This window comes from Leopardus geoffroyi, chromosome E2 (genome assembly GCF_018350155.1).
Source record: "Leopardus geoffroyi isolate Oge1 chromosome E2, O.geoffroyi_Oge1_pat1.0, whole genome shotgun sequence".
Taxonomy (NCBI): Eukaryota; Metazoa; Chordata; class Mammalia; order Carnivora; family Felidae; genus Leopardus; species Leopardus geoffroyi.
Window position 1 is genome coordinate 34,382,051 of NC_059335.1, and position 5,642 is coordinate 34,387,692.

Here is a 5,642-nt window from a genome sequence, read left to right on the forward strand (position 1 = left end):
AAAAGCACAGGCAACAAAAGTAAAAACAAATACACCGGACTATATCAAAATTAAATTTTCTGTGCATCAAAGGACACAATATGTGAAAAGGCGACCAACGTATGGATTGGGAGAAAATATTTGCCAACCATATATCTGACTCAAGGGGTTAATTAACTCAGTATACGAAGAACCCCCTACAACTCAATCTCAACAATGAACCAAAAAAAAAACCAAAAAACAAAAAACAAAACAAAAACCGGACAAAGGACTTGCATAGACATTTCTCCAAAGAAGATATACGCATGGCCAACAAGCGTATGAAAAGATGCCCCGGGGCGCCTGGGTGGCTCAGTCGGTTAAGCCTCTAACTTCTGCTCAGGTCATGATCTCACGGTTCGTGGGTTCAAGCCCCAAGTCGAGCTCTGTGCTGACAGCTCAAAGCCTAGAGCCTGCTTTGGATTCTGTGACTCCATCTCTCTCTCTGCGTCTGCCCCACTCATGCTCTGTCTCTCTCTCTCTCAAAAATAAATAAGCATTTAAAAAATAAAAAAGAAAGATGCTCGACACCACTAATCATTAAGGAAATGCAAATCAAACCCACAATGAGATATCACCTCACATTCATTAGGATGACTGCTATTAAAAACAAACAAGCAATCAAGAGAGAAAACAAGGGTTGGCCAGGATGTGGGGAATTAGAACCACCGTGCCCTGGTGGTAGGAATGCAAAAATGATGAAGCTGTTGTGGGAAACAGTAGGATGGTTTCTCAAAAAATTAAAAACAGAACTACTGGGAGGCGCCTGGGTGGCTCAGTCAGTTAAGTGCCCTCTTGATTTCCCCTCAGGTCATGCGCTCACGGTTCGTGAGTTTGAGCCCTGCGTCTGGCTCTTTGCTGACAGCAAGGAACCTGCTCGGGATTCTCTCCGTCCCCTCTCTCTCTGCCCCTCTTCCACGTGCACCCTCTCTAATTCTCTCTCGCTCTCAAAATTAAATTAGCGTTAAAAAAACAAAAACCAGAATGACCATATGATTCAGCAATTCCACTTGTGGGTATACGTCCAAAAGAACTGAAAGCAGGGTCTGGACGAGATATTCGTACACCCATGCTCACAGCAGCATGAGTCACAACCACCAAAGGAAGAAGCCTCCCAAGTGTCCGCCGATGGATGGATGCACAAACAAATGTGGTATGTCCATACAGCGGAATGTTATTCAGCCTGAAAAACGAGTAACATTCTGACCCATGTTACAGCATGAACTTCGAAGACATTATCCTAAGTGACACAAGCCAGTCACAGGGACATCTACTGTTTGATTCCACTTCTATGCGGAGCCACAGTCACAGGAACAGAAAGTGGGACAGTGGTGGCAAAGAGGTGCAGAAAGTGAGGATTGGGAGTTAATGTTTAATGGGGACAGAGTCTCACTTGGGGCAGACAAAAAAGTTCTGGAAATGGAATGGGGTGAGAGTTGCAATAGAATGTGAATGCCACAGAACCATATACTTCAAATAGTAAGAATGGTAAATCTTATGTTTATTTGTGTCCTTAAAAATATTATTACTTTTTTTAACATTTATGTATTTATTTTGAGAGGGGGAAACATGAGCAGGGGAGGGGCAGAGAGAGAGGGAGAGAGAGAATCCCAAGCGGGCTCCACACGGTCAGCACAGAGCCCAACGTGGGGCTTGATCTCATGAACTGTGACATCAGGACCTGAGCTGAAGTCAAGTCTGATGCTTATCTGACTGAGCCACCCGGGCGCCCCTATATGTATCTAACTACAATTAAAATGTCTTTGTTGGGGGTGCCTGGGTGTTTCAGTCAGTTAACTGTCCAACTTCATCTCAGGTAACAGTCTCATGGTTCGTGAGTTCGAGCCCCACGTTGGGCTCTGTCCTGACGGTGCAGAGCCTGTTTGGGATCCTCTGTCTCCCTCTCTCTCTCAAAAATAAATAAATAAACATTAAAAAAAAAAAAAGGTTTTGTTAACATGCACAAATGGTATACAGATAAGGACAAAGCGGGTAACAAATGCCTAAAGTTTGGGAAGGGCAGTGATCCAGTCAAACTCCTCCCATCGCCACTGGGACATCTGTCCATTTCAGGGAGGGACAGGAGTTACCTCAAGTTGCACAGTAAGCCGATGTGACCAGGGGCCAGATGGTTCCTCCTGTCACTCTCCAATCTCCTAACCTCTTTGGGTACAGCCAAGGGGCAGGCTGGAAGTGGGGTGAGCCGGAAAACCAGAGCCAACAGCGTTGCTGGGCTCTACGAATTCGAAGCAAAGACCCATTTCCATGAAATGCCACCAGGCTTGAACTTCCTGGTACAGAGAGAAGATGTGGGGCCTTCAGGGTGGAGGTGCCATTTGAACAGAGCCTTGAAAAGAGCAATTTGAGAAGGAGGCATTCCAGGAGGAGGATACAAGAGCAAAGAGCAGACATCAGGACGCTGAGTGGTTTGGGCTGATGCCCTTTGTGTGCGTGTCTCTGTTGAAGGACACAGTCAAGGCACGGACGCAGTGGGTGGGGTGCTGGCACCAGGCCCTGCCAACCTCTGGGCCAGTTACTGATTGGCTCAGACGGAGGCAAAGGTCAGACTGGAGGTTTGGTTATTTTCCCTGCCCGGGCCCTTCTGCCTACTGGGATTGGAACAGGGGTTGTTTGGGACGGGAGGTCCAGAGCTCCAGAGAGAGGGTGTTGGATTAACTATTTGTTCAAGGATGCATGGCTTCTATTCCTGGGCGATGGGGGCAGGCCAGGGCTCTGGCAGAGTGACCCCATTCTGTCCAGGCGCCAGCTGCCCGAGGAGGTCTGGGGTGGCATTTCCAGGACTTCCTGCCTGGGCACACCCCTATCCTGTTGTCTCATTCATTATTCGGTCTGCACTGATTTATCTCCCTCTCCACGTTTTTGTGTCCTAGGCCCCGGGGTTTCAGTGGCAAAGACTCTTGCAATCCCTGCCCTTTTGAAGAGCTCAGTTTTAGAAACAGGAGAAGGCACACATACCTAGACAGGCCATTCCAATTCCATTCTTGGGAGGGGTTTGCCTAAGAGCTTGTGGGAACACAAAGGAAGCCAAAAATCCTCGGTAAGAGAAAGGAGCATCAGGGAAGGCTTCCTGGAGGAGGTGACATAGGAGAAGCAACCGAGGGGAGGAAAACCTCTGCTAATCTCCTTCAGCCTCCCTTTGGATGGTGGAAGATTCAGCTCCAGCCATGGGAGGGGTGGGGATGGTGTCAATACTGTCCCTCTCCTGACTCTGGCCCTGGGCACTGCTGCTGGGAATTGTCCCTATCCCTTCATCCTTGCCAACCAAGCCTGCATGCAGTTCCAGGACCATTCCCAAGACCTCTTCTCCAGGACAGGGGGCTTCACCATCTCCATTATCTCCCAAATGTCCTTTTTTCCTTCTTCTGCCCAGTGGGAAATCGGCACATCTACAGCAGTCTGTAGATGCCACAGTAGCACCCATCTGTAGATAAATAACCCTATTTTCCCACTGGATGTGGAGTACATTTTGTTAAAGGATAAATTTTTATTTATTTCTTATTTTAAAGTTTATTTATTTTGAGACAGAGAGAAAGGGAGCACTAGAGAAGGGCTAGAGAGAGAGGGAGAGAGAGAGAATCCCAAGCAGGCTCTGCACCAGCAGAGTGGAGCCCTAGACAGAGCTTTTCCACCAAGTGGATGTCCAGCCTTGTCTTGATTGCCTCCGCTGACGGGGTTATCACTATCTACACAGACACCCTGTTTCCTTTCCAGCAAGCTCTTTCTTCTATGAAAAGCTTCCTCTCTACCTACCCCCTGCTTGTCCCCTCTTGGAGCAAGGAGAGACGGACACAATCCCAATCCGTCGTACACATCAGGCTTTTGTAGACAGATAAATCGTCTCCTCTCCAAGTTTAACAGCCTCCGGCTTTTCCCTTGTTCAGTTTATTAAAAAGGTATAAAAGCCAAAATTCTCTGGCTGTGGCTCCAGTTAAACACGCGTGGAATGGGATTCCACGGCTTCCAATCCTGAGGAGCTCAAGGCAAAGTTCTTCGCAGAGCACCTCCCTTCCAAAAAGAATCGTCTAAATCCCCTCCCCACTACCCTCAGGGGCCCAACAACAGTCCTGACCCTGGCGACCGATAGTATCAGTCGTTAAATACACGTCACATTTTCAGGTTCCGAGCATTGGCGAATGGCTAGAATATAACAATATAGTTTGTTTCCATTGTGTTTATTTTTATGGATATTTTCTAGGGATGGCAAGGGAAACTGATTTCCCAGGCTACACAGTTTCCATACGTAGAAAAAAGACGGAAGAAATTGAAGGATAACAGCGAGTCTCGGCAACAGGGGTGGGTTTTGGGGGTTTTTTGGGTTTTTTTGTTTTGTTTTGTTTTTTCTTTTTTTTTTTTTTTTTTTACCTGTGGACGCCTGGAGCAGTGCGGCAGGACCTGGGGCTGCCAGCTACCCTAAAACAACTTACGGGTTCTCGAACCACGTGGCACGGAAATGGCAACTACTGTGAATCTTTGCAGGACACTGGCAGGAAGTCAGGATGGCCGAGCGGTCTAAGGCGCTGCGTTCAGGTCGCAGTCTCCCCTGGAGGCGTGGGTTCGAATCCCACTTCTGACAATCCTACCCTTTTGCGGTTTTCTTTCTGCAACGTTAGACAACGTTAGAGAAACGTGCGTCTGACCACACTAAAAAGGGCTCTGCGGCACGCGTCGGCGCTTTCTTTTTACAATCCAAAGCCAAATGAATGTCACTAAGAAGAAAATGCCTGTTAGGAAGGAAATACTTGTTTTGTAAAGAGATGAAAAGAATACCCAAAGGTATAACGTATTCCCTAGTTGATTCCCTAGTTCGTGGAAAACAAAACTGACTTGCAGCTGTTGGTGAAAAACAAAACAGCACTTGTCAGGAGTGGGATTCGAACCCACGCCTCCAGGGGAGACTGCGACCTGAACGCAGCGCCTTAGACCGCTCGGCCATCCTGACTGCTCAGACGCTGCTTTGCAAGCAAACCTCTTCGGAATAGTTCTACTGTGCGCATGCGTAGCGAAAAACCGGCCCGGGCTTTGTTTTACGCCGGGTGCCGGGAAGACCTGGAAAGAAAAGCGCTCTGGCTCAAAGGGGAGGGACGAAATGGGACGAGAAAGGGCGGAGCGAGGCGCGTTGGGGGCAGCAGAGGGCGCGCGCAGCGTGCTGGAGAATCGAGGACTGTCACTTTGGCCCCCAGGCATTCGTGTCTCGGACACGTATTCATTATGCATGCGTGCATTCATTTAAGATTCGTGTCGGCTTTGATATTTGCATATCTTCGAGCACCTTTGCATTTCTGCATACACTTCCTGCGCATTTCCTGCACGAGGCAGTCAAGCCCACATTCCCGAACTGGCTTATGTAGATCTCTGCTGGCGCCCCTACCAGGTGAAACCCGGGTATTTCAAGGACTAATCGCAAGCACCTCGCGTTCTCCTTCCAAACGTTTGTTGGAACCGCAACTTCACATTTATATGCGTGTTAAAGCCATTTATTCAGGCTCGGGGTTAGACCGCGTCCTGCAGCGGCACAACCGGATACGCTCTGTTCCCTGACCGTGTCCTTAGAGCCCAAACCGTGTTTGGCACACAGTGGGCGCGCAGGGAATGTCCGTGGGTTC

At 48.5% G+C, this 5,642-nt stretch overlaps 2 non-coding genes across 2 annotated transcripts; one reads left to right on the top strand and one right to left on the bottom strand.

Annotated features, from left to right (window-relative positions):
- The first annotated feature begins 4,529 nt into the window (after positions 1 to 4,529).
- TRNAL-CAG lies at positions 4,530 to 4,612 on the top strand. The gene has a single exon. It is a non-coding gene; the product is annotated as a tRNA-Leu (tRNA).
- Positions 4,613 to 4,895: 283 nt separating this feature from the next.
- On the bottom strand, positions 4,896 to 4,978 carry TRNAL-CAG. The gene has a single exon. It is a non-coding gene; the product is annotated as a tRNA-Leu (tRNA).
- Positions 4,979 to 5,642: the final 664 nt, after the last annotated feature.